The following is a 17,215-nucleotide window of genomic DNA, read 5'->3' as shown; positions in this document are numbered from 1 at the left end:
CGTCGCCGCCTCTATGAGCACCGCACGTCTGCCGCCCCTGCCGCCGCCATGCATTTTTTATTATACATGCTAGTTTTTACATGTTTTTAGATTTTCATATATATGTGTATGTATGTATTTTTTTTAGATACATGCTAGTTTTTACATATTTTTTGATGTACGTTCATATATGTATGTATGTATGTATTTTTTACATGTTTTTTGTATGTATGTATGTATTTTTTCAATTATAATGATGTTTTAAAAATACATATATGCAAAAGTTAGATTTTTAATTAGAATTTTTTTTATCTATATATGTTCTCTGATTTAGTACATTTTAGGTTAGTTTCATTTTAAAAAAAGTTTTATATATTTAGGAAGAAGGAATAGAAGGCAGAAAATGTTTTATATATGAGGGTCGACAGGGGGTCGATGGTCGAGAGGGGGTCAAGAGGGGGTCGTCGAACATGAGAGGAAGAAAAGGATAAAAAATGAAGAGGAAGAAGAAAAAAAAGAGGAGAAGAAAGAATAGAGGAGATCTTCTCCTCTATTCTTTCTTCTCTTCTTTTTTCTTCTTCTTCCTATATGTATTAGTTTTTTTATTTAGGCTGTAAATTATTAGATATTAATTTTGTTAACTATATATGTATCGATGCATGTGATATGTATGTATGTATGTATGTATGTATGTATGTATCGGGTATGTCGTTGTCGATATACCCCCTACCCGATAACTTCGACATGAGGGGGTCGAGTGGGGGTCTAGGGTCGCCGAGGGGTCGAGGGTCGTCGAACATGAGAGGAAGAAGAGGATAAAAAAAGAAGAGGAAGAAGAAAAAAAGAGGAGAAGAAAGAATAGAGGAGTTCTCCTCTATTCTTTCTTCTCCTCTTTTTTTTCTTCTTCCTCTTTATTTTATCGGGAACGAGGGTCGTCGAGCCCACACCACTTGTGGGACGTGGATGTAGTGTCCGACACCGACGGCCACATGTATCTCACACCCACGATACTTGCTATTTAGGGTTTCCTCTACCGCTCGGTGACCCTCGACGACCCTCGTTCCCGATAAAAAAAAGAGGAAGAAGAAGAAAAAAAGAGGAGAAGAAAGAATAGAGGAGTTCTTACTCCTCTATTCTTTCTTCTCCTCTTTTTTTCTTCTTCCTCTTCTTTTTTATCCTTGAAGCGTTGTCGAGGCCACCCCAAACCCTAGAGAAGCAGCGTCGAGGCCACCCCAAACCCTAGAGAAGCAGCGTCGAGGCCACTAATTAACATTAGTTCTACGTTTGCCACTAATATATCCATCTATCATGTTTGAATAATAATTGTCATGTTGTAAATATTTGTAGAAACTATGGACACCGCCCGAGACGAAGTACAAGAAGAGTTGTTGGGGGACATAATCGCACAAGGAAGTGATGCCGTCTGCTCGTTGTTTCTCAACGACACCGATGGTCTGGATGCAGCTAGCTATGATTATGATGGCTCCGGTGACATAATGCCGGTGCAAGAAGGAGACCGTGAGGACGGCTCCGGTGACCCAATGCCGGTGTAAGAAGGAGACCGTGATGACGTCTCCGGTGACCGAACCGAGTCCGGCGAGGTATATATATTAGTTAAGCTTTTGTTGACTAGCTAATTGATGCATTCATTGTTTTGGTATGTACACATATTAATTAAGTCTTTCTTCTTTCTTCTAGCCCTCCGGATCGAGCACAACTTCGGTAAAGAGACGAGGTCTGAAGAAAAAGTTGAGCTCGGATGAAAAGTTTGAGATCATAGCAATCGCGCCCGACGACCAATCGATTGAACCCCTCCGGACAAAGAGCGCATTTGTTGCTTAGTGCGGGGTTTTGGTTAGGGACAAGATCCCGATCAGCATCCAGCAATGGTTAAAGCCGGCTACAGAAGACCCTGAGGTGTCTTATGTCAATGATATGCGGAAAAATGATCTTTGGACTGAGCTGAAGTCAAATTTCACCCTACCGCCAGAGGATGATCCAGAGAAGCCAGTTAAAGAGCAATTAATCAAGTCTTTTGCTCTTAAGAGGATGGCAGGACTATTCAGGAGGTGGAAGAAAGAGCTGAATAAGTTTGTCGAAAATAAAGAGACACCAGAATTCAAGGGCAGATATGAGAAGATCATAGATCACTGGCCCGCATTTGTGGCCCACAAGATATCAGAAAAGAGTAAGAAGATGTCGGCGATAAACAAGCAAAATGCTGCTAAGAAGAAGCATCACCATCGCACGGGGTCAGGTGGCTACCTCATAGCCCGGCCTAAGTGGGCCAAGACTGAGAATGATCTGGTTGATAAAGGGATCGAACCAGAGACAATTAACTGGCCAGACCGTTGCCGGACTTGGTTCTTCGGGCTGGCGGAACCTTGTACCCTGTAACATGGAAGTGCATTTGGACGGACGATCAAATGGACATACCAGTCAGGAAGCTTCAGCAGTATATCGAAGCAGCGCAGCAAGGGACGTTCTTTCCAGATAGAGAGAAAGACGAGCTCACAATGGCCCTCAGGAATCCTGAGCACCCTGGATGGACACGAGGCACGCCAGGCTCCATTCCGTGGAAGGTTGGGTTTCCGGACGCAGGCGGTTACAAATCCCAGGAGAGGATGAAAAAATTGCAGCAGACCCAAATGCAGGCGCTGCAAGCAAGGGTACAAGCGATAGAGGAACGAGAAGCAAATCGCAGCAAACGTACTGCCGAAGCTTCCCCCGAAGCTACCCCGCCATCTCAACGGAGAAGCAGCGTGGCTTCCACCGAGCTGCTTCAACCGGAGCATGCCTTGACAGCTCCTGCCAGCTATCCCGTGGATGCTATAATGGAGTCTCAAAATTGCCACCTTATGACGCAATGGATGAATTTGAAGGTCAAGGCGGCTTTTGGCTCTGTTTATCCTACTGAACCCGACGCAACTTTCCACTGCCGGCCGATTCCAGAAGGATATGCTAGGGTGATGGTGGATGAAATAACGGAGGGATTTGAGGACCTCCAGCTTGACCACCCTACCGGTGAAGGGGAGACTAGGCTAGGGTCTGCTCTAAAGACTCCATGCCTATGGCGGAAGGAGCTCATCAACCTTCCGAACTGGACGCCTCTGCCTCCTCCTCCTCCTCCTCCGGCAAGTCAGGGCACCCCGCCTCCTCCACCGCCTCCTCCTCCGGCGAGTCAGGGCACTCCGCCTCCTCCTCCGGTGAGTGACGATCAGGGCACTCGACCGGCTCCTTCTCCGGCGCGTGGCGGCACTCCGCCTCCTTCTCCGCCTGCGCCGACGCGCCCGAGCAGCCAGCCTCCTCCTTCTCCGCCTCGTCAGCAAGGGCGGAAGAGACCTGCCACCGCTCCGGCTGCTCCGGTGCATCGTAGTCCTTCTCCTCCGCCTCGTAAGCAAGTAAAGAAGACAGCCGCTCTGTCTGCTCGGCCGGCGTCTAGCAGTACAGCCAGAGGCGGGAGGACATATAGATTCGGTCCTTCTCTGAAGACTCCAGAGAAGTTACCATACGAGAGGACCCCGGAGAAGAACGCGAAGATTGCACGAACCGAAGTGGATGACTGGTTTCAAGGGTTGAAAGCAAAGAGACATCCACCTCCGGAGGAGAAGGTAGATCCGATGAAAGCGAAGCGCACTCTGGCTGCCGTGACAAAACCACCCAAGTCTCCGCTGAAAGGAAACTATGAGCGCATTATTGGAAAGGAATTTGCCGAAGCGGAGCGGTCGGGAAGTACTGTTAGTGATCAAAGGCTGAAAGAACGACGAGCTGTGAAACAAATTGCCCAGCTCGGTGAACAAGCGAAGCAATCGTGCCCCCCGCTCAAGGTGCCTAGCGACAACGTTGCTAACGATCCGAGGATGGTGCCCGGTTATAGCAATCTTGACGATTACCTGCCCGATGATGTACATTATGAACCCATGGAGGTGCAGATACAAAGATACGAGTACGGGAAGCCTCTCGTCAAAGATGAAAGATCTCTATCAACGATGATGCGAAGATTGCATGATTGGTACTTGAAAATCTGCAGAGACTCTGGGGGGAGGAGTACTTTGTATGTGAAAGTTAAAAAGGAGCTTGACCTCATTGGAATTGAAGTGTTGCCTGTTCCATTTGAGGAGTTCTTTCAGTTTTTCAATCAATTGGCCCTCGGTAAAACAACGGTCACCTGCTACTGTCTGTAAGTGGTACTACTTCTGTCATTAAGTCTCTCTATATAGCTCAGCTCTTTCATTGCATGTATTTATAATCATCCTCACTATATTATGCAGATTGAAGATCGCCGAATTGAAGAAAAGACAAGTCGGTGATATTGGGTTCATTAACACATATCTCATAGATGCAACTCAGGTTAAATTTCATGCCATAGATACCGAGGCCAACTTGCTACGATCGTTGGTAATAAATGAAAACAAAGATATAATACTCTTTCCTTACAACTTCAAGTGAGTGTTACTGTCTTGTGCGTATTCGCTTTCCCTTATATATATATATATATATTAGTCAAGGTTATAGTAATGTAATTGATGAGTTATGCATGTGTGTGCAGTTACCACTATATTCTCCTAGAGATTAAGCTTGAGCAGGGACTAGTAACTGTCTTAGACTCAAAACGAAAAGATCCCCAGGACTATGCGGACATGACTCAAATGCTCGAGAAGTAAGTTAAATCGATCATTATCCACCATATCAGCTACTTTGTTCATTTCCTGATATATCAAGTAATTGTTTTCTTTGTCTGGCAGGGTTTGGAAAAAATTCTCCAGAAAAGCTCCAGGACTCCCGAAGAAGCTGCAATTTAGACACCCGAAAGTAAGTACTATAGTAGCATGTTCCGCACATCTCCTATTGATTTGGCATTCTTGCTTATCAGTTTGATTGACCTCTATTTCTTGTAAAGTGGTTGTGGCAGGAAAAAGGGAATGATTTCTGTGGATACTACGTTTGCGAGTCCATCCACCACACGACCTGTGAGCGGGGCTACACTGACGAACAATATGAAGTATGTAAATAACAACATTCACAATTTTATTTTATTACCATCATTTGTGTTGAGTTTCATTCATTCATATATATATATATATATATATATATATATATATATATATATATATATATATATATATATATATATGTATATATATGTATTGACCCCCTTCTTCAAATTAGATGTTTCGGAAGCAGGATGAACTCCTAGCACCAGCTCGCATGCGAGCAATTCAAGAGGAATTAGCGGCATTCTTTCTTGACCACGTGATCGCTGAAGACGGAAAATACTATGTGGACCATGAGTCCGTATGGTTATATTTGTAAGAGATAATTATTGTATATATGTAGCCGGTAGTGTCGGATAGATATACGAGAACTTGTTGTTCGACTAATCTCTCGGAGAAGGAGAGGTGGTCGATATCACTTTCTCTATGCATATATGTTCATGACGATCTTCTGTTTCCTTTGTTTGCTTACTAGCTAGCTAGCGTGTCTAGTCCTCTCTATACGTATGTATAGTACGTAGCGTCGACCAAGCACGGACATAAGAGAGGACACTTCTCTCTATTAATTATAGCTAGCTAACACAATATATGAAACACCTAAATTAACCCCCCAAAACCCCCAAACCCCCCCCCCTTTAAAAAAACAAAAACCCCAACCACAGAAATGCTGATGCGTGGATGCCTATTGGTCCCGGTTGGTGCCACCAACTAGGACCAAAGGGTCTCCTGCCTGGGCTCCGCGCACAGGCCACATGGAGGCCCATCAGTCCCGGTTCTGGATTGAACCGGGACTAAAGGGGCAGGGCATTAGTACCGACCCTTTAGTCCCGGTTCAGGAACCGGGACAAAAGGCCCTTACGATCCGGGACAACAGGCCCTTTTTCTACCAGTGATTTGAGTAAAGCGCTCAAAATCCTCATCATCATTTTTCTTGAATGGTTTAGGAGGAAAAGGCATGGGTTTCTGAACCCATGGTTCTCTTTCTTTACCATGCTTCCTAGCTATAAAGTCTCTCTTATCATAACATTGATTCTTTGATTGTGGGTTATCAAGATCAATAGCAGGTTCAGTCTCTACATCATTGTTATTGATAGGTTGAGCATCAACATGAAAATCATCATTAACATTATCACTAGGTTCATGTTCATTACCAGATTGTGTTTCAGCATCGAAAATAGAAATATCATTGGGATTCTCAGGTGTGTCAACAACAGGTTCAGTAGAAGCATGCAAAGCCCTATCATTTTTCTTTTTCTTCTTCTTAGAAGAACTAGGTGCATCAACATTAGTTCTCTGAGAATCTTGCTCAATTCTCTTACGGTGGCCCTCAGGATACAAAGGTTCCCTAGTCATTTTACCCCCTCTAGTCATGACTCTAACAGCATTATCACTTTTCTTGTTATTTAAATTCATTTAGCAAATCATTTTGAGCTTTAAGCACTTGTTCTACTTGAGTGGTAACCATAGAAGCATGTTAACTAATAAGTTTAAGTTCACCTTTAACTCTAGACATATTGTCACTCAAGTGTTCAATCATATAAGCATTACGTTTCAATTGTCTACCAACATAAGCATTGAAGTCTTCTTGTTTAACAATAAAATTATCAAACTCATCTAAGCACTGGCTAGCAAATTTATACCGAGGAACATCACCTTCATCAAATCTGTAGAGAGAATTTACCTTTACTACCCATGTCGGGTTATCAAGACCATGTATTTCTTCAATAGATGGTAAATTCTTAACATCTTCAGCTTTAATACCCTTTTCTTTTATAGATTTCTTTGCCTCTTGCATATCTTTAGTACTGAGAAATAGAATACCCCTTTTCTTCGGAGTTAGTTTAGGAAGTGTCCAATCATTATCAATACTCAATAGCAATTCAGCTTGCTCAACAGTTCTTTCCCTGAAAACACAACCAACATAACTATCCAGGTGGTCCCTGGAAGCATCGATTAGTCCATTATAAAAGATATCAAGTATTTAATTTTTCTTGAGAGGATGATCAGGCAAAGCATTATGTAATCGGAGAAGCCTCCCCCAAGCTTGTGGGAGACTCTCTTCTTCCATTTGCACAAAATTATATATTTCCCTTAAGGCAGCTTGTTTCTTATGAGTGGGGAGACATTTAGCAGAGAAGTAATAAATCATATCCCAGGACTACGCACACAACCAGGATCAAGAGAATTAAACCATATTTTAGCATCACCCTTTAATGAGAACGGAAATAACTTAAGGATATAATAGTAACGAATTTTTTCCTCATTAGTGAATAGGGTGGCTATATCATTCAATTTAGTAAGATGTTCCACAATAGTTTCAAATTCATAGCCATAAAAAGGATCAGATTCAACCAAAGTAATTATCTCAGGATCGACAGAAAAATCATAATCCTTATCAGAGATACAGATAGGTGAAATAGCAAAAGCAAGGTCATATTTCATTCTAGCATTCAAAGATTTTTCTTCCAGCTTAGCTAACAATTTCTTAACATCATATCTATCTTTGCAAGCTAAAAAGGCTCTACCAGTTTCTTCATCCATAACTTAACTCTCAGGTACATTAGGCAATTCATATCTAGGGGGAGAATCTTCACCATCACTTTCATCAATATTATCAGTTACAATAATTTCATTCTCTCTAACCCTAGCAAGCTATTCATCAAGAAATTCACCTAATGGCATAGTATTATCAAGCATAGAAGTAGTTTCATCATGAGTATCATGCAAAGCAGAAGTAGCATCATCTATAACATGTGACATATTAGAATGAATAGCAGGTGTAGGTGTGACGCCCCGAGACCGTTGCGCTAGGTGTCTTCCAGTTACTCGCCGGCGTTGCCATGTAATTCTCTTGCGTGTTGCATATTTCCATGTCATCATGTGCATTGCATCATCATGTTTTCAAAACTTGCATCTGTTCCGGTCTCCCAGTTCCTTTCGTTGTCTGTTCTGAGCTCGGACACACTTGCACGCGCCCACGGCACGTCTGAAATATTATTTTATAAGTGGCCGGAAAATGTTCTCGGAATGGGTTAAAAGTTGGCATGCGGTGTTGTTATAGTGTAGATAGGCCATCTGCCAAGTTTCATCGCATTCGGAGTTCGTTTGACGCCCCAACGATTAACTATAGCGGCAGTATAGCCGGTCTTTTCGTCAGACGTTTTCGGTCTCCGGAAACCATGCCGGGCTGCATCTCTCCCCTCTTCTCTCAGACCAACCCGCTCTCCACAGTCCACCTAGACCCATCCTACCCCTCTCTTCTCAGTGCATCGAACCCCTCGCGCGCGTCCGGAAGTTGTCCCGGACCCAACCCGGACAGTCGTCACCGTTGTGTCCGGATCGACCCCAAACATCTACAAAACGTCTCCGTTTTGTTAATTGGACTTCCTAACATGTTTTTTCCGTTCGTCCGATTAAGATCGGAGGGACGAGATAGCCCCTAACCTATTTCACCTGATGTATATATTTGGTCCAACCCTAAAAATTAGGAGGTCTGTCCTATCCACCCTCCTGCCCGCCGCCACCTACCTACCCTCTCCCTCTCAGGATCCATCCTCTCCTAAATTTCAGCGCCACCCAACCAGATCACGGACAATCATCGTCATCGACCACCGAGCTCCACTCGATCCCTCTCCTTCCCGGTACATGGGCATGCCGCCGCCGCCTGTAGCTTCCTTGCGCCAGTGGTCCAGCGCGCCCGTGCCCAGGGCCTGCTTTGCCCGAGCATCACCTCTCCTGCAGCCGAACCCCTTCCCCCCGCGTTTGTCTCCTCTGCCGATCCGCCGTCGTGCCCTCTGCCATAGAGCTCGCCTCCATCGTCAGCAGCGGCCCCGAGCCCCGATCTGAGTCATCGTCGGTGCGCCACTGCCGGAGCACCAGCAGGCCCTGTCCAGCGCCCCTGCTTCTTTCCTTCGCCTCCCTCGCTGCTCCCTCTATCTCACCCGTTTGTCTCCCTCTCTCTGTTCTTTGTAACAGCGCCATCGTCTGAGGAGCTCCTCTCCTGCGACGTCTTCATCCTCGCCGAGCCTCGCCATGGATGTCGCCGCCTTGTGCCTCGTCCGCCTCGCCGGGTTCGTCGCCAAGTCCCGCGTCGGCCTCTGCTTTGCCCTGCCACCGCGCCTTCATTCTGTCTCTTGGTGAAGGAGACGACCAGCAGCCAAGCCGCATCATGTGACGACTGCCTCGCTGCGTTGATCGCGTCCCGATCCAGCGCCTGGGCCTCTCCAGCCGCAGCGCCCCAAGGCCCAAGCCGCTCCCCTCGCGCGTCCTTAAGACCCGATGTGAGCAGCTCCCCGCAGCTGGGCCAGATCTCAGTTTCGGCCATTTTCGTGTTTTTTCCCCATAGAACGTTTTTCCTAATTATCTAGGGAATTGCAGTTTTGCAGAAAAGCCCCTGTTCTTCATGCATATAATAACTCTCAAATGGTGCATCAGATTAAAATATTTTATATATGAAAAATGCCTAGAATTTTGTTTAGTTTAATAATATCCAACTTTCATCCATGTTTGAAATGTTTAAAATGTTGTTTGATTAAAATTTGCTCCTATGTCATGTTAAAATGCTTTAATTCATAACTAAATAACCGTAGCTCCAAACCTAACAAACTTTATATGTAAATGTGGTAGAAAAAATGCCTAGTTTAACATGGTGGCATTGCTTTGCATGTTTAACAACTCTAAAATTGTGTTTAGGGCAAAACAGTACCAAATCCATAAATTGCACATGAGGACTTTTGCGGACTTGTTGTTTGATGTTTCTGGCCTCATTTAATCTTGCCTAAATGTTTAGTTTGCTTATGCTTCACCTCTTGCCATGCTAACAACATTTAATATTGTTGAGTACATAAACGAGATCGAACTAAATAAGTCACATGGTGTTTCGTCAATATGCAACTCGTTGCATATTGAGCTCCACTTAATTTGTAGGTTTGTTTTGTGCATTTTGCCATGCCATGTTTCATTAAACCGTATATGCATCATACTTGGTTGTGCATCATGCCATGTTCCTGTGGTGGTTGTTTACCATAATTGTCTGCTTCTTTCCGGTGTTGCTTCTTCGGCTTGGTTCTGATAACGTCGCGTTTGTGAGGATCCGTTCGACTACGTTGGTTCGTCTTCTTCATGGACTCGTTCTTCTTCCTTGCGGGATCTCAGGCAAGATGACCATACCCTCGAAATCACTTCTATCTTTGCTTGCTAGTTGCTCGCTCTATTGCTATGCCTATGCTACGATACCTACCACTTGCTTATCATGCCTCCCATATTGCCATGTCAAACCTCTAACCCACCTTGTCCTAGCAAACCGTTGTTGGTCTACGATACCGCTTTTCTCAGCCCCTCTTATAGTGATGCTAGTTGCAGGTGAAGATTGGAGCTTGTTCCTTGTTGGAACATGGATATTTTTGTTGGGATATCACAATATCTCTTATTTAATTAATGTATCTATATACTTGGTAAAGGGTGGAAGGCTCGACCTTATGCCTGGTGTTTTGTTCCACTCTTGCCGCCCTAGTTTCCGTCATACCGGTGTTATGTTCCTTGATTTTGCGTTCCTTACACGGTTGGGTTATAATGGGAACCCCTTGACAGTTCGCCTTGAACAAAACTCCTCCAGCAAGGCCCAACCTTGGTTTTACATTTGCAATAACAACCTATCCCCTTCCCTTGGGTCGGCCAACCCAAGGCTCATCTTATTTTACCCCCCGGGCCAGTGCATGACTAAGTGTTGGTCCGAAACAGAGCCACTTGCGGCGCCACCTCGGGGAAACTTGAGGGATAGTTTTAGCTGTATGTAGTGTTCATCCGGTGTTGCCCTGAGAACGAGATATGTGCAGCTGCTATCAGGATGTCGGTGCATCGAGCGGGCTTGCTGGACTTGTTTTACCATTGTCGAGATGTCTTGTAACCTGGATTCCGAGTCTGATCGGGCCGTCCTGGGAGAAGGAATATCCTTCGTTGACCGTGAGAGCTTGTGATGGGCTAAGTTGGGACACCCCTGCAGGGTTTTGAACTTTCGAAAGCCGTGCCGCGGTTATGGGCAGATGGGAATTTGTTAATGTCCGATTGTAGATTACCTGAAACTTATCTTAATTAAAATACATCAATAGAGTCTGTGGCCGTGATGGTCTCTTTTCGGCGGAGTCCGGGAAGAGAACACAGTCTCGAGTTATGTTTGAACGTAGGTTGTTCTAGGGTCACTTCTTGATCATAGTTCATCGATCGTGCCTTTGCCTTCTCTTCTCGCTCTCATTTTCATATGTTAGCCACCATATATGCTAGTGTTTGCTGCAGCTCCACCTCATACCTTTTACCTACCTATAAGCTTAAATAGTCGTGATCGCGAGGGTGTGAGATTGCTGAGTCCCCGTGACTCCCAGATTTCTTCCAAAACCAGTTTGCAGGTGCCGATGATATCGTGCAGGTGACGCAACCAAGCTCAAGGAGGAGCTCGATGAAGATCGTGTTTGTTCTGTTGTTCCGTTTCCAGTTCATCAGTAGTGGAGCCCAGTTGGGGCGATGGGGGATCTGTTTAGCATTTGGGGTAGTCTTTTTTTATTTTGGTTCCGTAGTCGGACCTTGATTGTATCTGGATGATGTAATGCTTTATTCATGTATTGTGTGAAGTGGCGATTGTAAGCCAACTATGTACCTCTTTTCTTATTCATTACATGGGTTGTGTGAAGATTACCTCACTTGTGACATTGCCTTCAATGCGGTTATGCCTCTAAGTCGTGCTTCGACACGTGGGAGATATAGCCGCATCGAGGGTGTTACAAGTTGGTAATCAGAGCCTTCCCCAACCTTAGGAGCCCCCTGCTTGATTGAATCGCTGGCGTTGTTGAGTCTAGAAGAATGTTTTCAGTATTATAGGATTATATATATCGGAGAGTAGGATTCTTTTACTCCTTAGTCCCTTCGTCGCTCTGGTGAGGCATCCTGACGTAGAGTTTTGACTCTTCTCTTCTCAAATTTCACTAAAAAATTTTTAGGATCACGCGAGTATCTTGGAATCGTTCCGATGGTTTTGTGACGAGAACATTGTTCTTGGTGCCTCCTGACATTTAGGGGTTGTGGCAGTGTCCTGGGGAGTTGAGCTCCGAGGTGTTGTCGTCACAATTTTATTGTTGCAATTCTGGAATACCTGAGTTTCGCAGACATCGAAAATCTCTTTTATGCAGTTGTTGGTGAGATAACCTCGACGCCACCTAGTACTGGGGCGGGAGTTCAGGAGTATTGCCAAAACTCGTATAGCATATGCTTTTTGAAGGTTGAGGTAAACGATTTCCGAAGGTTTCTTGGTTATGTGTTGAAGGATGGATACAACTGGATGTAGGATTTGCTAGTTTTGGGTGAGATATTATGCTTCCCCTGTATCCCCAACACCTGATTGCATAACCGGAAAGTTTCCGAAGTTTATAAGTGGGAATTCAAGTAGCTCCTAGGATATCTTTCTTACAGATGCATGATATAAGATTGGGGTTCGACATCTAGTGGTGCGCCTATCCACGGTTGGTTTTACAGTGGTCTCGTTGTGTCTTAAAGAGTCCTTGGCTATGCTGACTCAGGGACACTTCGTATGTCATGTGCACTGCCTTGTACATGATGGTGCTGTACGATCGAGCCTGTGTGGGCCCCACCACGAAAACTTCGGATGAAATCTCTATCATATGTATGTTCCAGCTTATTCTGCAAGCCAATCCTTTGTTTTATTTTGAGTTGTGGTATTTGAGTTGCTTCGAAGTCAAATGTTGATTCCATACCTTTCCTAAGAGGTATTCTCATATTTCTATGGGAGTGCTAATCCTTTTCGATTATCGAGATGGTCATGCCTATCCTTTTCAACCGGCGTGTTTCTCTTCAAGTGGATCCGATCATTTCTATATTCGCGAGATCAATACTCAGTTCTTTGCAATGGTGTTTATTTCATCCGTCCCAAGTCTTTGTTTTTTCCCGCCCTCCCTCCCTTGTTTTCTTCAAGGACTCAGATTTCTTAATCAAGTATCCATCTTATTGATGTGAAGTCTCTCCATTCTTTTTCATCAATATTCTTATCTGATGATTCTCAGGAAGATACTAACGGAGTTTCAAGTTCATCAGTCTTCATTCTTTTATTCTCCAGTGGATTCAATTCAAGCTTTTGGTGTTGATCGTATCCCTTTTCCTCATTTCAAATACCTTCTCATACCGGTGCACCTCATAATCATTCACTTTTCGCTATTCTTGTGTTCAGGAGTGCTGAAAATTTCTCAGAAGATTCGTTTCCATTCTCAATCCGTTCAAGATATTTTGAGGTTGTTATATCATTCAAACCATTTAATTCAACCGATGCAATCTCTCTTTTCAAAAAATCTTTTCAACGGTGCTTATTTTGAGTGGGCCCTAACCCACAGGTCTTTTCCCAGGATCTTACCTGTCTCTTCTTATTTTACCAGAGCTATTCTCAAATTTTTCAAAGTTTGACGTAAGAATGAATTACCATCAGTCAAATGTCCTTCTATAAGATCTTTCAAATTCTTTTCATCGTTGGTTCAACCTTTCTAATTTCTATTCCGGAGTGCCTCAACAACTCATGGTGGTGTTTCTAGTCATCATTCTCAACATTTGAAGACCGAAGAAGAATTTTTCCTCCAAATTTTATCCGTTCTCTCAAAGATTCGTTGTGCTAGCGTGATGCCATCCTCTCATAATTGGTCTCGACTATGAGAATTCTTTTCACTCATCCGGAGCATTTCATGAGTTGTTTCCATTTCTTTCCTCCAAAGGCCATCTTTTCAAATATTATTCATTCCAGCTTTCAGCCATCATTCTCCAAATATTACCAGTGCGTCATTCAAGTATTCTCTTATCAGCTCGTGATCTATTCGTACTCATGTATCCAAATTCTCTCAAGTATCTTCTTTCTTTTTCCAATTATTCCCGGTGTTTCTTCATGTTTTATTCATTCTTTTTCAATTCTTACGGTGGTTCTTCCAAGATTCTTCTTCCTTCGTTTATCATATCAATGTATTCGTTGTTTTCAATCCTACCGGTGGATCGCCGAAGACCATCTTAAGTTTGCTCCATATCCCTCTTAATCCTTTCAACGAGAATAAGTAGTATGCTAAATCCGTTACTTGTCATCAATTTAAATTGGTGAAGGATACGCATAACGTAATTCTTATTCTTGTTTCATCCAAATGATTAATTCCTTATTCTGGAGGTTCATCATATCACATTTCTCGATTCGAGATGCATCATCTTTTATTTTCCGGAGTGCCAAGTTTTCCGCATTATATCCTCATGAAGATCCATCTAATCATTACAAGGTTTCACCTTGTGTTTTCAACTTCTCTTTCCATTCGTTTCATCATTCTTTTACCGGAGTTCTTCATGGAGGCTCTAGATGATGGTTCAGCAAGGAGCTAATCTATTCTCGAAGTGTTCATTGAGATTTCTTTTCTAAGGAGTTCAAGAATTGTTCATCTTGTAATCCGGAGTGCAATTCTTTCTTCCGTATCATTGGAGGTGGTATTATGTCATTCTTGATAATTTGAGTTCATGTTTCATGATTCACATGTTGTTAAGAATGAGGTATTTCTAAATCCATCAATCTTGTCATTGGAGTTATCTTGGGTTATATTTCACCTAGAGCCTTCCCTAAGGATTGTTGATATTTATGGTGATTATAAATGACCCAAGTTCTTCTTTTATCCTCCCGGTGGTATAAGTTTCTCGTCTCCTTGTTCATATCAATCCAATTCTTTTTCCCGTGAGTGGCAGGTTTGTCACCTCATAATTTGAGATGTATTCCGTAAGACCATATCAAGATTATTCTTTTCGTTGTTGGTTTTTCCAACAACTCCGTTCGACCCTTCTCCGAAAGATGTCTTTCAAGCTCTTTTGAGGTAGAAGATCTTGTTTGCCCCTCCGTTCATTCCATTCCATCATCTCATTTCGTCTGGAGGTTTGGTGATGTTAATCTCTTCGTCTTATCATATCATTTTGCCAAGATCATGCTCTTTCCTTTTGCTTATCCCTTTTCAACCGGAATGTCGTGTTTTCATTCGAGCTCTCTCATCTTATCAAGTTTTGCCTCCCTTCTCAACCGGAGTGCCATCTGAAATCTTTCTTACCCCTTGTACCATTCTTTCAATAGTTTCGGAGGCAGTATGTTGTTGATCTCATCTAGTATCCTCTAATCTTGTCAAGTTCATGTTCTTTTGCTTCCATTTTCAGTCGAGTGCTGCCCAGATTATATCATTCTGATTCCTTCTCTATTTTGTTTTGACCGGAGTGGCTTCAATGTCAATCCTGTATTTAAGCTCGTCTTTTTCGCCGTATTTCTGGTTCCTTGTCTAACGGAGTGTTTTCCACTTCATTCATCTTCATTGTATTCTTTTCTTTCAATTTGTTCTACCTCGCAAGGTTCTTTGGTTTCACTTGTTTGTCAAAGAAGCAATTTAGTTTTACCTATTCTCTTTCTCTTCCGTTTTTCCCTCCGGTGCCATTCTAGATCTCGGGACGAGATCCTCTCATAGTGGTGGAGTGTTGTGACGCCCCGAGACCGTTGCGCCAGGTGTCTTCCAGTTACTCGCCGTCATTGCCATGTCATTCGCTTGCATGTTGCATCTTGCCATGTCATCATGTGCATTGCATCATCATGTTTTCAAAACTTGCATCTGTCCCCGTCTCCCAGTTCCTTTCGTTGTCCGTTCTGAGCCCAGACACACTTGCACGCGCCCGCGGCACGTCCGAAATATTATTTTATAAGTGGCCGGAAAATGTTCTCGGAATGGGTTGAAAGTTGGCATGCGGTGTTGTTATAGTGTAGATAGGCGGCCTACCAAGTTTCATCGCATTCGGAGTTCGATTGACGCCCCAACGATTAACTATAGCGGCAGTATAGCCGGTCATTTCGTCAGACGTTTTCGGTCTCCGGAAACCATGCCAGGCTGCATCTCTCCCCTCTTCTCTTAGACCAACCCGCTCTCCACAGTCCACCTAGACCCATCCTACCCCTCTCTGCTCAGTGCATCGAACCCCTCACACGCGTCCGGAAGTTGTCCCGGACTCGACCCGGACAGTCGTCACCGTTGTGTTCGGGTCCACCCCAAACATCTACAAAACGTCTCCGTTTTGTTAATTGGACTTCCTAACATATTTTTTTCTGTCTGTCCGATTAAGATCGGAGGGACAAGATAGCTCCTAACCTATTTCACCTGATGTATATATTTGGTCCAAACCTAAAAATTAGGAGGTCTGTCCCATCCACCCTCTTGCCCGTCGCCACCTACCTACCCTCTCCCTCTCGGGATCCATCCTCTCCTCAATTTCAGCGCCACCCAACCAAATCACGGCCAATCATCGTCCCTGACCACCGAGCTCCACTCGATCCCTCTCCTTCCCGGCACATGGGCATGCCGCCGCCTGTAGCTTCCTTGCGCTCGTGGTCCAACACGCCCGTGCCCAGGGCCTCCTCTGCCCGAGCATCACCTCTCCTGCAGCCAAACCCCTTCCTCGCGCGTTTGTCTCCTTTCGCTGATCCTTCGTCGCACCCTCTACCATAGAGCTTGCCTCCATCGTCAGCAGCGGCCCCGAGCCTCGATCTGAGTCATCGGCGGCGCGCCACTGCCGGAGCACCAGCAGGCCGTGTCCAGCGCCCCTGCTTCTTTCCTTCGTCTCCCTCGCTGCTCCCTCTGTCTCACCCGTCTCTCTCCCTCTCTCTATTCTTTGTAACAGCGCCATCGCCTGAGGAACTCCTCTCCTGCGACGTCTTCATCCTCGCCGAGCCTCGCCATGGATGCCGCCGCCCTGCGCCTCGTCCGCCTCGCCGGGTTCCTTGCAAAGTCCCGTGTCGGCCGCTGCTTTGCCCTGCCACCGCGCCTTCGTTCTGTCTCCTGGTGAAGGAGACGACCAGCAGCCAAGCCGCATCATGCGACGACCGCCTCGCTGCGTTCACCGCGTGCTAATCCAGCGCCTGGGCCTCTCTAACCGCAGCGCCCGAAGGCCCAAGCCGCTCCCCTCGCCCGGCCTTAAGACCTGATGTGAGCAGCTCCCCGCGCCTGGGCCAGATCTCAGTTTCGGCCCGTTTCGTGTTTTTTCCCATAGAACGTTTTCCTATTATCCAGGGAATTGCAGTTTTGCAGAAAAGCCCCTGTTCTTCATGCATATAATAACTCTCAAATGGTGCATCGGATTAAAATGTTTTATATATGAAAAATGTCTAGAATTTTGTCTAGTTTAATAATATCCAACTTTCATCC

This window comes from Triticum aestivum, chromosome 3A (genome assembly GCF_018294505.1).
Source record: "Triticum aestivum cultivar Chinese Spring chromosome 3A, IWGSC CS RefSeq v2.1, whole genome shotgun sequence".
Taxonomy (NCBI): Eukaryota; Viridiplantae; Streptophyta; class Magnoliopsida; order Poales; family Poaceae; genus Triticum; species Triticum aestivum.
The sequence above is the reverse complement of the archived record's forward strand: the minus strand, read 5'-3'. Positions refer to the sequence as shown.